This window comes from Suncus etruscus, chromosome 4 (assembly GCF_024139225.1).
Source record: "Suncus etruscus isolate mSunEtr1 chromosome 4, mSunEtr1.pri.cur, whole genome shotgun sequence".
Classification (NCBI taxonomy): domain Eukaryota; kingdom Metazoa; phylum Chordata; class Mammalia; order Eulipotyphla; family Soricidae; genus Suncus; species Suncus etruscus.
In genome coordinates this window covers 78297785-78320933 of record NC_064851.1, presented here as the reverse complement: position 1 = coordinate 78320933, position 23149 = coordinate 78297785, and the positions used below count along the sequence as shown (strand labels likewise).

Below are 23149 nucleotides of genomic sequence, written 5' to 3'. Positions count from 1 at the left end.
GCCTCTATTGTATCTAGCCCCTGTTATATATTATCCCTTCCCCCAATCAAAACTACTTCTATCCTCTCACCCCCTCAATTCTGATCCTTTATCTTTTCCTAATTAACCCTCTTTACCTTTAGTTCTTAATTCTTTAGGAACCAAGACCATCCCCCTGCCCCAGTAAGCTGCCACCCAGCTCCCAAAGCGACAGGACAACCTCTCAGCCCCACATCTCTCGTCCTGGCAAGAAGCTGCAGACACCATTCCTGCTGACTCATTCAATGTAGCCCTTTTTCTCCCATACCCCTCCTCAATGTGGACTGTTGCTTGCTACAGACTGATTTTGACAACTGCTACTGGGCAGAACTTAACGTGGGACCAAAAAGAAAAACTCTAGCCTAGGCTTTGACAATCAAGACTGAGCAAAACATTTCCTGGCATCATAAAGATCTTGGGATTTGACAATGAACATGTCCAGAGCCTGTGGTCAGTCTCATGACAGTATGCTTCAAGGGTAGAGACACCCTGTATCTCTTAGGCCAAGGAAATTTTCTTTTAAATTTCCCAATATTAACTGTGCCTATGCAAACAAACAAAAAAACTTGCCACATCAGCCCACCCCTTTTTTACTTTTAGTTTTTGTTTTTGTTTTTTTGTTTTTTTGGGGGGGGGGAGGTGGTCACACCGGTGGTGCTCAGGGTTACACTTGGCTCTGTGCCCAGAAGTTGCTCCTGGCAGGCTTGGATGACCATATAGGATGCCGGGATTCAAACCGGGGTCTGTTCTGTGTTGACCACATGTAAAGCAAACACCCTATCACTGTGCTATCACTCTGGCTCTTCTTTCTTCTTTTAAATTTTATTTATAGCTTCTAGACAGGGGCTCCCACTAGTTTTCTTTCTTTTCTTTTTTGTTTAACAGAACCATAGAACATAAGCCACTTTGTTCGGCTGAGTATTTCTATGGCTACCTACAAATTAAGAAGGAAAAAAAAAAGTGAATGGTATCAGGGGCAAAACGATCTTATGAGCATTAAGTGGAAATAAAAAATTATCAGACCTAAATACCCAACCCAAAGTCAATGGCAACAGAATCAAGAGACCCAAAATACAACATGCTATACACAAAAGAGACTGATTATACTAACAGTCCAGGGGGCTAAGAGTGGAGGTATAGCATGCATGCTGAGAACAGTGGCAGAGGGAGGTCAATACCGGTGGTGGGAATGGCCCTAATTCAGTTACTATGTACCTTAATTATAACTGTGAAAGACGTGTAATTCACACTGGACTCAATAAAATATTCAAAAGAAAACAAAACTGACTTCCAACCCTTCACGTGTCCAAAATGCTCTTCTAGAGAGCTTCATTCAGATAATTGGCTGTTTTCACAATTATTAACTTTAAAGCATGCATAGAGTATTCACCATGGCATTAAACATCCCAGTTGCCACAAATCTCTCAATAATCAAAGTCAAGACTCTAAAATCTCCTTGTCACAATGAAAGTGACTGGAAAGAGGAAAAGATAGGCCACTAAATTTCTCCAATGAATTCAAAATAGTCTTTAATAGTTACAGAAGCTGCTCTGGAGACTTCATTTCCAATAAAAGATATTCACATCTACCAAACTATGGGAGCTAACTAGCCAGCATTAAGGAGGGTGTTACTGTGAACTTCCCTTGCAACAAACTGCTGCAAATTAAGGCCATTGAGCCAGCTTACTGTGCCCACTTCTGTGGCACAGAGGAACTAATTCTTAGAAACATCACTTTTATTTTAAGGAAAAGTCTAATTCTTTCTTAAACTCTTTCTCAAAGTTACAACCACTTAAGATAACCCAGACCCCTCACTCCAGGAGATGGGGCTGTCACCAGGTAGTGAGTCTTCATGGTCAGGTGTTTGCTACAGCAGAAGTCAATCGTATTTCCAGACAATGTCTCCAAACTGGTCTTAAGTGAAGTGACAGGACAATACTAAGATGGTGCCACAATACTCTCCCAAGTCCATGAAGGGCTGACTTGTGTCACTTGGTAACTTCACTGGGAGAGATCCATCTTCCTGGGTGCTTTCAGGAAAATATTTCACCTCTCTCTTGTCCTTATAAACATTCTTATCCGGAAAACAAAGGGGGGCCAGTGGTGGCACTAGCAGTAAGACATGTGCCTTGCAAGCACTAACCTAGACGGACCGCGGTTCCATCCCCCGGAGTCCTATATGGTCCCCCAAGCCAGTTAAGATTTCTGAGCACATTGCCAGGAGTAACCCGATAGCCACTGGGTGTGACCCAAACACACACACAACACACACACAGAAAAGAAACCAATGGGATCAGATGGCATCTAGAGTCCAGTTCAGAAACTCAAACATGCCATCGGCACACTACCATGGTCTTTGGCTTAGTCTTCCCCCAGAAAATCCCTCAGACTCAATTGAGGTGGACAAGAGAATGTGGGCAAAAGTGGGGCTACTTCTTGGGGAGCCTGGTGCCAAGAGGTAGGGGAACCTGAGCGCCTAGTGTAAAGTTATACCCAAGAGAGAGCAAATAGCAGATTTGAGTATGTGGAGAGATGTAATATTTTAAGAGATGTACTATGTATAGGAAGTCTTATACCCCAAGCCCAGGGGGATTGGGCAACATGGGTCTAGAAGCGAAATAATCCACACCAGGTTATGAAGATAAAACAGGTTCAGGAACTTCCACCACAAGCTATCTGCCAACAGGCAAAAGGGCACTGGCAGACAGACAGACAAGCCATGGAACCAAAACCTCAGGAAGTCTCTCTGACCTGAGGTCTTTATTGGGAAGAGTAGGAGACCACCCCAAGGGTGGAGAACAGATAGGGGTATGGGTCGAATCCAATGGTTTTTCCCACACAGGTGGGACAAGCACATACAAAGAAGAAATATCCAGCTTAGACTGAAAAGCAGATGTTCCAACAGTACTACACCACTTTTTCTGGGTCAGAATTACCTTTCCTATATATGTGTACTAGAAGCAAAAGCTAACATACATTCCAAGTCTGCCTGAACATGTCTGTACAAAAGACACAGCCCAGAATGGCACTTCACGTCTCCCGGAAGAATCACTCATCTATATAACAAAACGCTAACAAGAAAGTATGAGGTAGAATAAATGCATTATCTTATAAACAGCCCATTTACATATTTGGTGGTTTTTTCAGGCCCTGATTACATGCAGAGCACAAGATTTTCATTTTTAAAAAGTTCATGGGAAATAAGCACCGGTGAAGGGTAGTGTACATTCTATGACTGAAATTCAATCATTGACAATTTTGTATCCATGGTGTTTAAATAGGGTAATTATAATAAAAAAATTAAAAGTTCAATCTTTTAAAAATATTATTGCCAGGAACAGGTTGGGGGTAAAAAAAATATTATTCAATCACTAAGAAAAGAGATGTTAATGAGTTGTTTCAAATTGATACTAAGATTTGCACATGACATCCTGATGAAAATCTGCCCTCCAGCAGAACGTGGGGCTGGGAGTCTCAGTCTAAGCAGAGGCATCACCCAGTTCCGAGAACACACTATAAGCCTGTGGAGTCTGCTTCCACACCTAAAAAACAAGATGCCTAGGCTGATTCTTTCATCCTACATGTAGGATGTTCCTCCTAAGATACTAAGCACCTGATCAGTAGCTGGGGAGAAATGGTCTATACAAAACCATAGAAAAAAGACGGATTCCTCCTTTAACATGTGGGATAGGAGTACAAGAAAATACTTTATATGTTAAAACTCTTCCTATAATGGTTCAAATATAATCACTCTTTATTTTAGGTTTTTTGATTTCTATTTAGCGTATGTGCTGTCTCGAAAGAATTGAGAGTGGGGCTAGAGCAATAGTATAGAAGGAAATGCACTTGCCTTGCACACTGGATTAAATTCTCAGCATCCCAATCACTTCCAGGAGTGATTGTAAGTGAGAGACAGGAATAAGTCCTAAGCACCACAAGATTTGGTTCCTTTCACTCCCCCAAAAACAATTGAGAAAATTTATCTTTACCATTAATCTCAGGGAAAAAAAAAGATGCTTTTTGTTTCTCCTGTAGATGAGATATACCAAACAATTCTACTCTTTTAAGAAAGTCTTAGCAACAAGCTATAGCTCATTCTTCACAAAAGTATTATGATAAAGGAAAGATAGCACATTATCTCCTATTTCTTTTTTCTTATTCTTCAAGCTGGGGATCTGGGGAGATTTGGGTCACGCACAGAACATTCTCTCTCTTTTTTTTTTTTTAATTTTCAAATTTTTTTTTTTTATTTTTTAAAAGATAGCTAATCCTGGGGTTGAGCATACAATACTATGGAGTTGAGAGCACTGCATTATATATCTGTGTAGCTTTTAAGAATGTGTATCTTGGGCCAGAGAGATAGCATGGAGGTAAGGCATTTGCCTTGCTTGCAGAAGGATGATGATTCAAATCCCGGCATCCCATATGGTCCCCCGAGCCTGCCAGGTGTGATTTCTGAGCATAGAGCCAGAAGTAACCCCTGAGCGCTGCCGGGTGTGACCCCAAAACAAAAAACCAAAAAAAAAAAAAACAATCTGTACCTTAAAAAAAAGTTTAAAAGTACTTAAAAAATGGGGCCGGAGAGATAGCATGGAGGTAAGGCGTTTGCCTTTCATGCAGGAGGTCATCGGTTCGAATCCCGGCGCCCCATATGGTCCCCCGTGCCTGCCAGGAGCAATTTCTGAGCCTGGAGCCAGGAATAACCCCTGAGCACTGCCAGGTGTGACCCAAAAACCAAAAAAAAAAAAAAAGTACTTAAAAAAGAAAGTACAGGCAGGCAAACAAGCAAAAAAACTCTTAATACACAATTATTTGAGCGAATGCATTCATTAATTATAGTTATTGTAGTTATAATTTCTTAGACCTTAAAATGTCACATTGTTACATATCAATCATATCTCAATAAGGTTGGAGAATTAAAAGAAAAGCCATTGGATAGGCTATAGATAGTATTATTGACTTGACCTCAAAGATCTGTTTATAAAGAAATATGCCTTACATAAATTAGTGTGATAGAATCCATCTTATAGTTTAATGAATGCTTAAGAAAAAAGGCTTAATGCTTTATATAATTTTATTTTAATTAGCAATATGCAGTGAGCATTCTAACAAAGACAAAATTATTTCTATCTCAATGTGCTTTAGAAGACATTATCAGGGGCCAGAGAGGTAGGGCATTTGCCTTGCATGCAGAAGTACAGTGGTTCGAATCCTGGCATCCCATATGGTCCCGCAAGCCTGCTGGGAGCGATTTCTGAGCATAGAGCCAGGATTAACCCTTGAGCAATGCTGGTGTGACCCCAAAAGCAAAAAAAAAAAAAAAAAAAAAGCAAAAGAAAAAGAAAAAAGAAAAAAAAGACATTATCAAAATACGTCTGACCCCCCCCCCACTACAAAACCACAAGATAACTTTGCTTTTCCTTTTTGCATCCAGAGTGAGAACTGCAACTGTTCTCTTTCTTGTCCTGTATGTCCATCTGGTCCTGTGACTGAGAATAAAGGAGAATTCTGTTATGGATTTCATTATAAAATGTGCTTATTAATTATACCATTTAACTGAAAATATTTACACATTCTAAAACAATATTTGCTCAAGAAATTATGTGAGGGCCACACCTAACCACTTCCCCAGTATTTCGTCACCATTACACCATGACCTTCCAGCTTCTGTCAAGGTATTTTCACTGGGCCCTGGCCTATGCTCCTAGGTCACCATTTGCCAAAGCACAAACCATGTCTTATACAACACGGCCTTCTTCCTCCTTCTGACACCCAACATTTTTGGCTTACTTCAGATCATCTTAATCCACCATACTCAGCATCCTGGGCCAAAAAGCGTGAAGCAGACCCAAAGACAAGAAAAACAGAGTCACATTGTTTTTTTTTTTTTTGGGGGGGGGGGGCTCTCAGGTGTGCTAAGCAAAGTTACTTTGTGGTTATATATAGTTATATATATATAGTTATATATATAGTTATATATATAGTTTTATATATATATATAGTTATATATATATTATATATAGTTATATATATAGTATATATATATATACTTTGTGGTTATATATAGTTATATATATATAGTTATATATATATAGTGGGGGAGGTCAGACGTATCTTGATAATGTCTTCTAAGGCACACTGACTCTATACTCAGGAATCACTCCTAGTGGGCTCGGGGAAACATATAGGGTGCAGGGATGGAACCTGGTGTGTTTTGCTTTGCTGTGTGCAAAGCTGTGCTATTGCTCCCACCACAGACCCATCTGTTTTCTTTTTTTTTTTTTTTTTTGGTTTTTTGGGTCACACCCGGCGGTGCTCAGGGGTTTACTCCTGGCTGTCTGCTCAGAAATAGTTCCTGGCAGGAACGGGGGACCATATGGGACGCCGGGATTCGAACCAACCACCTTTGGTCCTGGATCGGCTGCTTGCAAGGCAAACACCGCTGTGCTATCTCTCCGGGCCCGACCCATCTGTTTTCAAAGCATCATGGAGTTGCCCACGAAATAGAGACCCCTCCACTTCCAAAAGGGAGGAGCAGAAAATTTGGATGCAGTTCAGAGTGAGAACATCTCTGTGCCTCATCTCTGTGCCTCATTTCTAAATCTCCAACATATGAACTGTGTCACCCTTCTTGGAACATCACTTACATCTACTTTGCAGGCTGGAGAAAGCAGACAGCTAGGAAAGTACCATCCTAACAATTACACTTCACAAAGGCACAGATCTTAAAAGACTCTCGTGTTCGTTGTAAATGCCTGTCCACAATTTAACACTCAAGTTTGCTCTTATGGTTCTGAAAGGTTCTGAGAGCAAAGCAAAATACCTCTGTCTCAATTTTAACAGACATTAAAGAAAAATTTTTAACTTTCTACTTTTCTCTTAAATCAAAACAAAAGCTATGATAGGAAGGTAGGACAGTGAGGCCTTAGGTAGTTTTATAAAATCAAACTATTGAACTTAGAAGTATACTAATTTGGAGTTTAGTTAAGCACCACTGACACACTGCAGGTACCTAACTAAGCTCAGTCACAACCAGGTAGTCTTGGACAGATTACTTAAGCATCCTGTACTTCAGCTTTTCAATGGTAAGAGGAAAAGCTATTATGCATAATGCTTTTAGCAATATCTGGCACATGATAAATGTTCATTTATTAGTAGCTTTTAGTTATAGTCATGAAAAGTGAAGATTTCATAAACCTTAGGCTGGACACCACACTTACATTCACAGATACACTGATGTTTACTCTTTGGGGAAACAGGGTCAAGCTTTCCTTGTGCAGGTGGGACAGAGGCTTATCTCTCAAAACCTAAGGCTTCTTTACAGCCTCCTAGAAGAAACTTTCAGAGAGATGCCATGCAGATAGGTCTATGTCCCAATCATCATCATCTCAGGTCTGGGGTCACAGAGGCCCTTCTAGACAGATGACAGGAAAGCTTTTCCTGGTAGTTTCTTAAATTACTTTACTTCTCTGCATATGCATCTTGAAAAGTCAGACTTTTTTTTTTATTTAACCAACTTTATTACATACATGATTGTATTTGGGTTTCAGTCATGTAAAGAACACCCCCCATCACCAGTGCAACATTCCCATCACCAATGTCCCAAATCTCCCTCCTTCCCACCCAACCCCCGCCTGTACTCTAGACAGGCTTTCTATTTTCCTCGTACATTCTCATTATTAGGATAGTTCAAAACGTAGTTATTTCTCTAACTAAACTCATCCCTGTTTGCGGTGAGCTTCATGAGGTGAGCTGTAACTTCCAGCTCTTTTCTCTTTTTGTGCCCGAAAATTATTACTGCAAGAATGTCTTTCATTTTTCTTAAAACCCATAGATGAGTGAGACCATTCTGCATCTTTCTCTCTCTCTCTCTCTCTCTGACTTATTTCACTCAGCATAATAGATTCCATGTACATCCATGTATAGGAAAATTTCATGACTTCATCTCTCCTGACAGCTGCATAATATTTCATTGTGTATATGTACCACAGTTTCTTTAACCATTCATCTGTTAAAGGGTATCTTGGCTGTTTCCAGAGTCTTGCTATGGTAAATAGTGCTGCAATGAATATAGATGTAAGGAAGGGATTTTTGTATTGTATTTTTGTGTTCCTAGGGTATATTCCTAGGAGTGGTATAGCTAGATTGTATGGGAGCTCGATTTCCAGTTTTTGGAGGAATCTCCATATTGCTTTCCATAAAGATTGAACTAGACAGCAGACTTTCTTATTAAGCGAAGCTGTCCCTAAACATGGAAGTCACAGATCCATCCTCTTGGAAAACTAAAATAAAAGTGAATAAGTCAATGTGTGTTTATTTCCTCTGTGAGAAGAGGCAGTTTTGCAAACATCCATACACTTCAAGTTCCCATAGGTTACATCTGGCTGAGTTCTGATCTTAAAAGTCCCTACTTGGGAGCCAGAGTGATAGCGCAGTGGGTAGGGCATTTGACTTGCATGTGGCCGAACTTGGTTTGATCCTGGGCATTCCATATAGTCCCCCAAGCATTCCAGGAGTGATTTCCAAGTGTGGCTCAAAAACAAACAAATGATGGGGGGGGTGCTGAAGCAATAGCACAGTGAATAGGGAGTTTGCCTTACATGTGACTGACCCAGATTCAATCCCAAGCATCCCATATGATCCTCAAGTCTGCAAGGAGTGATTTCTGAGCTCAAAGTCAGGAGTAACCCCTGAGCACTACTGGATGTGAACCCCCCCAAAATAAAAACACACAAAAAATCTTTTAAGTTCCTACACTTCTGTAGTCCAATTATTTGCAGTATATGGCGATCCCAAGCAGTGTTCAGTGGGCCTGGAAGCTATTTCTGCAATAATTGGCCAATCTAGCTCAACTGTCCAATACTAGAGCATGGTATTGTAGGGCTGCTAAGGCCCAGAGGTGCTGGAGGCCACCAGGACCACCTTGGAAGGCTCAAAGTCATACAGTTCTAAGGATCAAACCCAGGTCCCTGCAGAGAGAGAGCATACATCCCCACCCTAAGCTATCTACCCAGAACAGGATTTTGAATGTTGCCTATGGTGTTCAAGGCACACTCCTTAGGATTTATTCCTTTCCAAATTGTTTCCAGACACATCTCTCAATGAAGCTTTCGCCACCACTGTGAGAACTTTCTGATCTTTCAACACCTGAGCCAAACTGTTCCTTCTCACTAATCTTGCTGATTGACTTACCCATCCTTCCCATTCCTGAGCAGAGCCTAGATTACTGGCCCACACCTCTAACAGAGAAAGCCCAAGTCATGGCAAGCTGGACAGGGGTTCCTATAGCCAAAGAAAGGTATGCAACGAACAGCAAAAGAATGTGTAATTCAAACTACTACTGTTGATGGTGGTTTGTTTTTGTTTTAAAATGTCAGATAAAAGTGTATTTATGAATCTTGGGCAACATTCTGGAAGCAGCTGTAAGAGGTCCTGAAATGAACTTCCCAGTCCTGGCCAACCTACTGTTCTGTGCACTATTTATATTCCTAAAGCCATCAGCTATGTTTGAGATAGCTGATCATGAGGCTCTGCCTAATGGACTACAGAATCCAATGACAAGCTGCACTAACTTGTTTTGATCTTTACCTGGCTTCACCTTGTAGTAGAGAGGCCATAGGCCTCTAGGATTCTGAGCCAGACACCTCCCCCTTTGGCCTCTCTCTGCCTTCATCTCCAAAGCAGCACACTTTCCCCTCTGCTCACGCACCCTCTCACACCGATTACACCAAGCACTTTTTAATCTTATCTTTTCTGTGCATGTCCCACGACCGACCGTCTGTGGGTGAGTCACTATGACTACTCTCCTATCTGGTACTGGTTTGAAAACGAGGAGCATTCCCAACCAGCACAAACTTGTGGGGAAAGATCACAAAACAGTAAGAACTCAACCTCAACAGACATCCTTTGAACAAAATCTCCACAGGAGGAAGGACTCATGGTTTCCTCTGTGCCTCCCCGTGGGTCCTTGACTGCTATCCTCCAGGAGAGAGATGGATCCTGTGTCCTATCAGAGACCATTTCTTCACCTTTAAGGGTCTGTGGGAAGTCCGAAAACTCCAGGGGCTGCATCTTTGTCACACATCAACAGATACCATGTCTGTCTGTGTTTTCCCACTCTTGTGAGGATTTGGAAGCCAAGAGGGCATCTCATTCTGTCAACAGGAGACTTCTACAGGGTTAGCAAATTACTTAAAACCATGATTCTCAAAAAAAAAAAAAAAAGACATGATTATCAAGCTCCAGCTTGCAGCAAAATCACCTGGAGGACAGAACTGAGGGTCCAGAGTTTGTAACTCAGCCTGTATGTGGGATGGGCCCAAGAATCTGCACTTCTAAGTTCCTATATACGGCCAATGCTACTAACCAAACTGTGCTAGCCACACTTTGAGAACAATTCCTTTGAGCATTCAGACATGGCAGACTTCTTTACTATATCCATTTATGTTGCACAAAGAAAAAATATTTTAAGTTTACAAATCTCAGTATTCAAGTCTTAGGCAAAGATGAAATAACACCATCTATTCTTAACATTTCCTGAAAATTTCAAAGTAAGTAGGTTCTAGTAGCAAATAAAAAAATAAAGGGGAGGGAAAGACTGGAAAGTTTAAAGAAACCACATGCATGTCTCTGGAAAAAAAAAAGCAGAAGAGGAGATCCTATAACAGTATGTTATGTAATGATGCCCTTGTCTTAAAATGCCAACTATATTCTTAGACCAAATTTGATGGCACTCTTTAATACAGCACTACAAGGGACCAAACTCCACCTTATAATCATCCCATGAAGGAGAGGGTGGAAATAGGTCTCGGAGTCTACACTAAAATCACAAATAACTTCCATAACCAAAATCTCTCATTTCTCAAAGACAGTGAGTCTCAAATCTAGTGTGTATTGAAACTTCCTATGAGTTTTGAAAAACAGAAATGCCAGGTCTCAAATTGCAAAATTCTGACCTAGGTAATAGAATATGCATGGAACAGGTGGTAAAGGATGTTTTTCAAAGCTTCCTAGGTGATTCTCCAAGGTGGTCACAGTCAAGAACCACTAGAGGAAGGTCTCAGAGTATTCACAGAACATGAAAGAGACACAAGAGAAGCATAATCCTTTTAATAATGTATAGTAGATAAACACAGAAAGATGTGAAAGCAACTAGAAAGTGAAACAGAGGCTCTACACTCCTAAAAGTGATCTAAAGTTACTTCAACATTGGCTATTTTGGATTCAAATCCCAGAAAGGACTGGATAGTCAAGGAAGTGCCATCTTTTACCAAAGACTTGATCTCAGTCCAAAGAATCTATCCAAAAGCATTTTTAACAAGGGGTACTATTTATTACAGAAGAGTTAAGAGGAATTTGAAAGGAGAGTTCTAATTTTTCCCAGACAAGAAATTTAAAGGTTCAACTGTGGAGGTACATGTCAAAAAAGTAAAATTTACCTCTGAGCAAAATTAAACATTTTTTGAAAGGGGATGCAGGAGAAAAGAGATTCAAAAAGAACTGTCTGAGGACACTGACAGAGTCTTCAAAGTTGTAAAATATGTAATGTCAAGAAATAAAACCAAGTTATTTCCCTCTCCTTCCTGAAAAACACAGATAAGTGGATAACAAGCTGGGGGAGAAGGGGAACTTCTGACAGTTTTATGACTCTGTTTCAGGCAGAATGGTGAACACAAAACAGATCAGTATGAAGCATGCTCTGAGTGGCCAATGAACAGAGCTGAGAGTCTCATGGCAGGTAACAAAGACAGATGTAGGGTGCAATTATCTCTTACATCAACAAGGCAAACTGGCAGAGGAAAAAAAATGTACTTCCATTTGTAAGCACACTGACAATTTTAACTGATTTCTCCATCTAAAATATTTTTTATTATCTGACTAAAAACTTAAAACATGCAACTTAAAAATAAAACCTAGTTTTGACAGAAATATTTTTTTTCTTTTCTTTCTCTTACTGAATCATCCTGAGTTACAAAGATATTCATGACTGAGTTTCGGGCACACAAAGAAAGATGCCAATCTCTTCTCCACTGTACCACTGTACCTTACACCTTTCACCAATGTCCCCAGTTTCCCATCTGCCTCTATATCATTGTTCTTATGTTCCCTTCCCTAGTTATGCCCACCCTAGTGGCATGTGTCCAAATGAAGACCAGTTCTTCTGCTCTTAAAGCAAAAACATTCTAAATATTCAAATACAACTTAAAAGTTGTTATTTTTAAAATCAGTATAAAATATACCATAAGGGGCCAGAATGATAGTTGTATTGCATGCTCTCAACGTGGGTTCCATCCTTGGCACCCTATATAGTCCCTGGATCCTCACCAGGAGTGATCCCTAAACACAGAGCAAAGAGTAAGTGCTGAACACCACTGGTGTGTCCCAAAAAATGAAGAGAAAAACCTCCATAGTTTGCATTTGGACAAGTTAGTTTTCTAAATTTTACACACGGTACTTCACTAGTCCCTGGTTTTAGACTACTGCCATGAACCTCCATCCTTCCTAGAAAGGACACTAATTGTAATATACCTATAAGTTCCAAACTTCATCAGATTATGTGATATAAAACTGAATGTGCGGTAGAGACAAAATATGGCCCAGATCTCCTAGTCTTTCAACCTAAAAGAAGGATCTTTCTTATAAAAGGGAAGAGACTAAGAGGCTGGAGCAATACTATCAGCAGGTAGGGCATTTGCCCTGACTCTCCACAAACCAAGCCCTGTACCCACCATGAGTGATTCCTGAGTGTATAGTCACGAGTCAGTCCTGAGCACCACTCAATATTGTCTCCCTGCACCAAAGAGAAGAGACTAAAAAGGACTGATTTAGACAATTAAGTTCAGTAGAGGACATGCACCTATTCCAACACAAGGCTGTAAGATTATCTTTACTGGACGGCATTAGAGATAGAAGGTTTGATCTAGGTCACTCATTTCAAGAAATAGTATACAAACTCACCTAGAAAGTTAACTATCTAGAGCCTCTGAGACTAAGTGTGTCAAAGCAAGCACACTCACAACCACGAAATTCAATGAGACCTTGACAATAATCAGGTCCACATTTTCATAAGTCCCATTCCAGGCTTCTCAGGGTTACACAAAGCTACATAGGTATACTTGGTCAAACTGACTCCTATGTTATTTAATTTGGGGAGAGAATTTGGGCCACATCTGACTATGCTCCAGAACCATTCCTGGTGGTGTTTGGGGAACCAACCAATGATATATGGTATCAGGGTTCAAAATTGAGTTTGCGGGCCAGAGCGATGGCGCAGCGGTAGGGTGTCTGCCTTGTACACGGCTGACCCAGGACAAGCCACAGTTCGATCCCCAGGCATCCCACATGGTTCCCGAAGCCAGGAGCAATTTCTGAGCGCATAGCCAGGAGTAAGTAATCCTTGAGTATCACAGAGTGTGGCCCAAAAAAATAATAAAAAAAAAAATTTGAGGATGGCCACATGCATGGTAAGTGCCTTGCCTCCTGTACTCTAGCCCCATCTCCTTATTCTTTTAAAAACAATTCAGAAAAATGCTTTAAGTTCAAAATTCCAATTTTCACTTCTTAAAAAGAAAAATAAATTAAGTATTTTGCTTAAAATTTAGTCTGTTTACTTGCTGATAAATACGTATGTGACAAATTAATGCTGTTAAGGATCCACTATCTAGGGAACAAGGAAATAAATAACTAGGTAACAAAAAAAAAAAAATCACTTCTCATTCCAACAATTGGACAAAAAAAAAAGTGTCCAAACTAGGCCAAGATGCAAACATATAAAAGATAAAATTTCAAGACAGGAGACAAAAACAGTATAGCTACACTAAAGAAAAACTCTGAAGTACCTAAAGAAACCTAAGTTTTATAACATAATATTGTTTAGGAATTTATCAACGTGAGAAATTCTAAGCAAGAGATCCAGAAAAACATACTTTATAAAGTCATTACAGGATTTTAAAAAATTAAGGATTTGGGGGTGTCTTTTTGGGGAGTCACACCCAGCAGTGCTCAGGGGTTACTCCTGGCTCTACGCTCAGAAATCGCTCCTGGCAGACTCGGGGGATCATATGGAATGCCGGGATTCGAACCACTGTTCTGCCATGCAAGGCATAAGGCTACCTTCATGCTATCTCTCCAGCCCCCCCCCAAAAGTTTTTTTTAAATAACTAAATTCAAAGTAAAGAGAGGCAAGAGAGGAAGTGAACAAGAAGCTCGACTATCCATCAGCAGAGTTTAATATGAAATATGGAATCAGGCATCATCATAAATTACCCAGGTAATTCATGATGAAAGAAGCATCCCTTTAGAACAGTTCTTAGAACACTTCAAAACTGTAGTTTTGAGATATGAATTATATTAATGATATAACTAACCTCTTGATCATTTTACTATAGTACCAAATTTCTAGGCAATAGCTAATAAGCTCTTTTGTTAAGTTATGTTCTCCTTAGACTTTGGAAACCCAGCACAGCACACCTTTTAAAGTTCACCGGGTGATCAGTGATACTTCCTACTGCCAAATGCCTCCTGCCTCATCCTGGCAACATTCAACATCAGGTGGAACAGCTCTGCTGCTACAGTTATCACTGGGTTTCAGTCTGCTCTCTCCTGGACACTGTCCAGACCCCACTCACCTATCTTTACTCTAAAGCTGAGAATTCTGAAATGTTTCCCAATACATGGGATTAGTATTCTGCTAGCCATGTTTTATCTTAAGGTACATAGGCATTCCTAGAGTCAATGAAAATTGTCATTTTAGGTTTGACTCATGCATTTTTTTTCCTTAAAGACAAAAGCAGTAACCTATTCACCTATAATGACAAATACTTTTATGTGGCCAGCAACTTGCATTATGCAACATTTTCTGTTTGCATATTGGCTGTTTGCCTTTAAACGTGTTAGCTACTGCACTGCAAAGAGTCAAGCACCTCAAAAAAATATTTTAATAGCTTTAATTATAATACCTAATTTGGCAAACAAATGTCTACCAGGAATTCCTTGAATTTTCCCCTGAAATCCATTTTTCCATTGTCTCTTCTAGCTAACTATTGCACTGCTACCCTGTTCTTCCAAAACAGATTTCTCAGAGTAGCAGCCCAACCCACCCTAAACTATTTCTAAATAATATGTATACTTCTATTAGTTCTAAATAGTATACTTTGCATCTGACTCATAGTAAATAGTGGTCACATAAGGTAATAATCAAATGAGAAAAAAACCAACAGATTTCTGACAGAAATGTTTTGTTTTGGAGCCACACATAAGGGGGCTTAGGGCTTACATCCTGGTTCTGTCTTCTGAGATCACTCCTGGCTATGCGGGAATATGGGGGGATCAAACACAGGCCAGCTGCATGCAAGGCAAGTGCCTTAACCCCTATACTAGAACTTCAGCCTACAGATTCTATTTTTAAAAGTCAATATGAGCTCGTGCAAAAATCAAGGGAAGGCGCAGGAATGGACTGGTGGACATCCATTCCTGCCTCACACGATGCTGTTAGTCACCTGAGTCAGCTCTAAATCCAAGATAAGCACCCTAGGCAGCCTCTGAAGGATTAATGCCAGGAGTAATGAAAATAAGCGTTAGTTATAACTGAAAGCCAACTACAAATATGTTTGTAATCTGGTGCTTAAAGATGTATAAAAAAATAAATAAAATACATAATACAAAAAAATAAAAAGAAAAGAAATGTTTAAAAAACGGATGGAGAGCGGGGAATTCAAGACACACCCAATTAGAATGAGAGGGAGCGTTCTAGCATTCTAACTGGAAAACAAAGGAGAATTCAGGCTTCTCACAGATGGAACTCACAGCAAGCTGAAGAAGTAATGAACATGACCAGAAAGCAGTCTCTCGATGATCAACACTTTATTTTCATTAAATAAGACCTTTGCAAGAGTTGGGAAAAACAGGAGAAGGCAGTGCAAAAGAACCAATTTTATTCATAAAGTTCCAAGAATGAAATGTCAATTAATAGTCACCATGCTGTACAAGACTGTGTAACATAGTTTAAAGTTGTTAAGAGCATATATTAAAAGTTTTCATTCCAAGGCCAAAGAGATAGTACAGGTATTAAAATACTTGCCTTGTACATGGCCAACCCAGGTTCAATCCCTGATACCCATAAATGATCCCCAGTCCTTGCCAGGAAAGATCCCTAAGCACTGACAGGTATGATACATAAAATGAAATAAAATTAAAATTTTAATAATAAAAATGTAAAAGTTTTTATTACAGAAAAATGTTTTCTAATGAAAGTTAAGTGGACTTACTTTAGTGGCCTTCTTCAATGTATACAAATAATATATCTTTATATTATATACCTGAAATTAAAACTACATGATAATTATAGCTGAAAAGCAGACAAGAAAAATTATTTATCTACCTGTATCCCTATTTGCAGTCCTGTCCATCTCTTTCCAACTCTGTGTTTGCTTCCTTGGGCTAACATAATAAATGACACAAATTTTGAGAATTCAAACAACAAAAATGTATCCTCCCATAGAGTTAGACTCTGTGTCCAACATCAAATTACCAGCAAAGCCCTGGCTTCCTTTCCAGGCTCTAGGTGTGGAACTTGCTGGCCCTTTCTGGAATCTTCTGGCAAACTCTGGTGTTCTTTGGCTTAAACCTGCATCTTTTCAACCTTCATTCAAGTCTCCATATGACCCTCTCTGTACCTAGAATGTCCTCCTCTCCATTCCTTAGGGCCCATGTGTGCAAGCACCAGATGTGGAACCCACAGGAAGCTCCGCAGCTAAATACATGTTTGCTAGTTTAACAACAGCAGCAACAAAGGGAAGGGAGAGAGGAGGAAATAAAGTCAAATAAATCACCACTACCAAAATATGGAGCAAAGTGCCAGGAGATGACAAATTATAGCATTACTAACCTTAAATTTCTTCAGTTATTATATTCAGTGGATCCATAACTACTAATTCTGAATAGAAATGTTGTTTCTCCCCCTATCTCTCCCATGGGTACCAATAACTTTAAAAAACATCAAATATCTCAATGAGAACAGTACTAAAATACAGATCAGTCCATGGAAGTAGACACCTGACATATTCTAAAAAATGTGGTGGTAGGTCCAAGTGGTTTATGTCTGATAGAAGACTCAGTTTTCTTCTAAAAATTTACAAGCACTATCAGAGGTTTGGATTGGGTTTTCTTTTTCCTCCTGTATTCCCCCATGGAATCTGGACTGCCATATCAGACAGGTAGAAAGTGTGAGAACTTTTTTTTTCTTCACCTGTAGTAGAAACCAAAGCTACAGATATGCAACTGCTGCAGGTCTGTCAAATAAATGCAATGGTTTTATTTTAAATCAAGGTAATACTTTGAGCTATGTGGGGAAAATACTCAGCTTCAAGATTTGTTTACTCCCTCTGGTGGCTCTGAACTTAAAATAAACTCTCCTTGACTTTAGGAGTCAGTCAAATATCTAAAAAGAAAATAAAATTGTACGAATTCTCTCATACATGTGTGCAAACATCTTCAAAGATACAAACAAGAAAATACAAAAATCATATGCCTGCTCAAACTTGTATTCTCTCTTGAACACATAGTCTTTTTCCTCACCCCAGCCCACTGCTCCTCATCTTTCTAAGTTTTGCTCAATAAAAAAATTTGGGTCACTAAAAGAGCCTTCTGAAAATAGCCAAAGGCATCTTTGTGGGCTTGTTATTCGTTCACACAGAGGAAATCTAATATGTTTAGTTGAGGGGATTCCTGTAGTGGTCTTGTCCAGTACCCATGTGCTACCAGTTTCTCTTGCTCTACACTCACCACTGTGGAGCAGTAGGCATTAGGACATTCAGACATGCCAAATCCCCAGAAAGTAACCTCTGTTGTTCATAACATGCAAAAAAAAACTCAAGTAGCAAGTTACAGAAAAGACCACAGCCATCAGAGAAGTTAGCTTCACTTTGTATAGTTACCCAATAATAAATAATGTGCTGCAGAGAAAGTCTGGATTAAAATCTAACCCCCACCCCAAAGTTCTGAATAAAAAGTGGAAGAAACAAACTCAAGAAAAGCTCAGCTCAAAATACGTTCCATTCATAGCCACCAGTTTTACCAGAGAGGAGCAAAACATCCAATATCTGATTGGTCCCTAATTATTTTTTCAGTTGAGAAAATTGTGGTGATAATAAAAAAGTTGTTTGTTGGGACAGGTGTGATGGCGCTAGAGGTAAGGTGTCTGCCTTGCGAGCGCTAGCCTAGGACAGATCGCCGTTCGATCCCCCGGCGTCCTATATGGTCCTCCAAGCCAGGAGCGACTTCTGAGGCACATAGCCAGGAGTAACCCCTGAGCGTCACTGGGTGTGGCCCAAAAACCAAAAAAAAAAAAGTTGTTTGAAAATAAAATGGTTAGCAATGCCATCTGAATCAGGAACTTGTAATTTACTAGGCTAACTGCATATAACACCCAAGAGCCAAGACTGGCCCTTACATCTCAAGACTATTTGCTGTCATTTTTCTTTCATATCCAACACTTCGATTTTCCTATGCATGGATTTAAAAACAAGACTTGTGACCTACCATACAGAACATTCAGACAACTTAGTTTTAACGAGCAGTTTTGCTCCTGTCAAAAGCAGATAAGAACATTGAAGAGTCCCTATGGAGACTCTTCCAGAGAACATGGGCACTTCGTAAAGTAAGGCACATGGAGAGGGCAGACTTTCAGCTTTCTCTTAGTGAAAGGTCACTTCAAGATCAGGCTTCCCTACTACAAAACCCCTACAAACTGAAGAAAAGAGCAAATGAAACAGGAGTTTGTAGAAGTGAAAGCCAACAGTGCTGACACCAACAGCTGTGAAACCACAATGGTGTGCAGCAAACACTGCCTTAAGCTCCTACGGACACAGTCTCAACTCACTGATAGCTATGGGTCCCAGGCCAATTACTCCCATGCTTCTGGCCTGAGACCTCACATGTAAAATCAACAGTACAATATATTATAAAGTCTCTTTTAGTTAGAAATATGAGGCAAGGGGGCCGGGCGGTGGTGCTGGAGGTAAGGTGCCTGCCTTGCCTGCGCTAGCCTAGGACGGACCGCGGTTCGATCCCCCGGCGTCCCATATGGTCCCCCAAGAAGCCAGGAGCAACTTCTGAGCGCATAGCCAGGAGTAACCCCTGAGCGTCACAGGGTGTGGCCCAAAAACAAAAAAAAAAAAAAAAGAAATTATGAGGCAAGATGCAGTATAGACCAAGGTTCCATATAACATCCACTTAAAAGAAAGAAGCTACTCTTCATCCAGACCACGTAAGACAGAACTAAGGATCAGTCCAGAGCCACAGATGTGCTCTTCTCCATGTGTACTTGCAAAATCCCAGGTTTCTCCCAAACAACCCTAAACCACAGCAGCCAGGACACAATGGCTTTCTATCTCCAGAGCAAGCTGAAAATTATCTGAAGCGAAGCAAGAAGCCAGTTCTGAGCTAGAACTTGACACTCATTTGCCATTTGTCAGGAACTTCTCTAGAGAGCTGAAACATGGAGGAAAGCAGAAGTACATTTGGAAAAGGGGGTGGGCCAAAGATCACGAACAATGGCAAAGTCACAAAGCACAGATTGCATGATTATTTTTGTATTCCCCCAGTGGCAGGTGAGCTTGGTTAACGAGATTCTCTTATGTCGATGCTACTGCTCTAGCCCTGGGGTCCAGCGGAGTGAGTGCCCTGCATATAGTTCATTTGCGTAAATACTAGTTGATGAATTAAATGGGATGTGGCACAAATGACTAACAAGGGTTTTCTCAATTATCTGTGACTCACTTGCAGTGCACAGAGTGTCACACCCACCAATGTTGATCCACCTGAATCCAACCACAGCATCCACTAATGCTAACCCACCTACAGATATGCAGCCCCTTCCACAGCAGTAGGAAGCCAAAATGACATCTCACATTCCTTTAGGCTGTGATACACAAGATGGCATGGAGGGGTCAAGAATAGGAGAAAGTCTGCTTCCAATGGGCAAAAGTGATTATGAAAACAATTTCCTTCTCTCTAGCTCCAAAAATCTGGAATTTTATGCATCTGCAATGCTGAATAGGATGCTTCACCAAAGCCGAGGGTCTCAAAATCTTAACTCTCCTTTTTGATCCAGTTCTTTGAGTGGGTGGTGACTGCTCAACTTTTTCTAAACTAAATAAATGACTTCAGTACGACAATGCCTCATCATTAATTTTCAAAATGAAGACATCTGTGGATCTTAAGAAGAATCACAAGCAGAGTATTAAAAAGTTTAACTACAAAATGTTCTTCTGTGGTGTCATTCTCTTAAAATAGAACACTCCCCAAATCTTCTAAAAATAAGCTTGATATAGTTTCATTTTATTTTCTGAGATAAGCATACCAAAACAAATACTTAAGTTTCTTTTTTTAAAAAGTCTACAGAGCTCAGAGATCAAGGTTTGAAAGGGCCAATTTCTTCACTTTACAGGGCGATGACACAGCTTTGAAAAAGAGGAAAAACAGTCCCCCTAGTGTACTGCTATTGTAGAAAGAGGAAGTATATTAGTTGAGAATCACTGACAAAGACAGTTCTGCCCAAGGAAATGACACAACAGCATTTTGGCAACCTGGTCCAAGAAGAAGGCTGATTCCTTTTCAACCGACCAGAGATGGCCCTTTGGTAAAATGAGTGGTTCCTCAGTGGCTCCAAAAGCCTCTGAGACCAAAAATCACATACCAGTGGAGAGTGCCTTGTTAATCTTGGGGGGGGGGAAAAAAAAAAAACTTTAAAGTTAACATAAAAGTGATGGTTAAAATACTGTCTTGGGCTGGAGCAATAATACAGAGGGTAGGGCACTTGCCTTGCACATAGCTGACCCTGGGTTCAATTCCCATCATTCTATATGGTCACCAGAGCCCACCAGTAATGATTCCTGAGTGCATAGCCAGGAGTAACCCTTGAGTATTGTGGTATGGCCCAAAATTTAAAACAAAAATTTTTTAAATAAAAAGTGTCTCGATACAGTATTAGAGAAAGCACTAGTTGTATTAATCTAAAGAAATGGAAGAACAAAGACATAACCCAGATGTGGCAGGCCAGCCCTCAATCTCTTCTTTTTTTTTTTTTTTTACCTTGGGAAGTAGCCAAGAATATCTATGTAGTCACATGCAAACATACTCTGCCAGTTGAAGGAGCCTGGGAAGCAGAGCACTCCACACAATTAGGGCCACCTAATGTGACTGTGTCTGAACCCACAGTAAATGCCAGTGTGGGGGTGTAGTCAAGAGAGTGGGGGAAACGTGGGCCTTACCACAGAAACCCTGGAGTCCCAGAGGTCTTCCCAGAAGAAGAGGAATCAAGATACCTCAGCAGTTCCACCCTGGGTGCAGTGCAAGCAAGCTTAATCTGAGTTAAAGGAAATGTAACCTTTTCCCCTTTCAACCACATCTGACTCTTCATTTCTACTTTAATGCCGGAGGTAAGGGAACCTGTGCGATAGCCATCACCTTTCCCCCCTTGGCACAACTTGCATGTGACTTTAAGTTAACCAAGAGTTTCCTCTTGTTACAATAGTGGAGGGTTTGATGTAGTTGCCTTTTGCAGCCTTCATCACTTCATTGTCCCCAAGTACTCAAGAGTGATGGGAACTGAGTAACAATAGAAACAGGATACACTGGCTCATCCTCAGCCTCCCACTAGTTGTCTATCTGCTGCGGAAAGAACTAAGATGTTTCTAGATTGAAAGACACAAATGCTTTTCAGGAAAGCAACTTCTGCTTACTTAACTAAGAGAAGTTTAAAAAAAGCAATTTAAGGGGCCGGAGAGATAGCATGGAGGTAAGGCTTTCTACCTTTCATGCAGAAAGTCATTGGTTCGAATCCCGGCGTCCCATATGGTACCCCGAGCCTGCCAGGAGCGGTTTCTGAGCATGAAGCCAGGAGTAACCCCTGAGCGCTGCCAGGTGTGACCCAAAAACCAAAAACCAAAAAAAAAAAAAAAAGCAATTTAAGGAAAAATAATGTGATAAAGAACACAGATCTTAGAACTGTGGCTAATTACTTTAGTAGTAATAGCTATTACTATTATATAAAGATCCTGCCAGGAGCTATTTCTGAGCAGACAGCCAGGAGTAACCCCTGAGCACTGCAGGGTGTGGCCCCCCCCAAAAAAAAATCATTCCTCAAATATAAAATAAAGGGGTTGAACTAGATTAAAAAAAAAAAAAAAACTTCATCCTGGCTGTACATTAGAATCACCTGAAAAACTTAAAAATGACCAACTGTGAAGGTATTTGGTAGTCCAATTATATGAGACTCTCTGGGTATTGGTATTTCCTTTAAACTTTTTGGAGATTCTAATATGCAAGCAGAGTTTCAAACCACTGATGATGATTCTGATCTCCAAGCCTCCTTTCAAGTTCTTTCATCCACAGGTGCTGTTAGCTGCCAATTTTGGTTACAATGGCTCCTAAATGCAATGGTCCAAAAAGTAAGAAAACTAGTGAGGCTTTGCTGATGTGTCTGTGCATGCCTAAGAAGATGAAATCTGAATTTTAGACAAATCCAGAAATTAAAATGGCTAATATATAACTCAGGATGAAAGTAGCATGGTTTAAAAGGCACACACACGATTCCAAAAATGACTAAGAGTAATAGCGATCAACTCCTGAAACTTGGACACATGGAAATGTGTCACAATTAGTTCCTGACCTCTCCCTTTTCTATCTTCCTCCACCCCCACTAACCACAGACACAAAAAATATTGGCGATTGGTCATAATCTGAATATGAAACTAGCCAATTTCAAAAGACTTCCTTCATCATAAAAGATTTGGAAGTTTTGAATGGCTGCATCCTTTGATAAAGATCATCTTACAAAAACGCTTTAAAACTCGATTATATTTCTTTTTTTTTTTTTTTTGGTTTTTGGGTCACACCTGGCAGTGCTCAGGGGTTATTCCTGGCTCCAGGCTCAGAAATTGCTCCTGGCAGGCACAGGGGACCATATGGGGCGCCGGGATTCGAACCGATGACCTCCTGCATGAAAGGCAAACGCCTTACCTCCATGCTATCTCTCCGGCCCCTCGATTATATTTCTATAGTCTTCAAAGATTACTTGCCACATGATACTCAGAATCAGTGTAAAATTGAAGTAAATATAATTATAAACTAT

The 23149-nt window shown here is 40.2% G+C and overlaps 1 protein-coding gene and 1 non-coding gene across 2 annotated transcripts in view; both read right to left on the bottom strand.

Moving 5' to 3' along the window:
- Positions 1-23149, bottom strand: part of FOXO3 (forkhead box O3) — a 118244-nt gene that overhangs the window by 92087 nt on the left and 3008 nt on the right. The window lies entirely within an intron of this gene.
- Positions 17190-17323, bottom strand: LOC126007715 (small nucleolar RNA SNORA31). Its single transcript, XR_007495208.1, has one exon. It is a non-coding gene; the product is annotated as a small nucleolar RNA SNORA31 (small nucleolar RNA).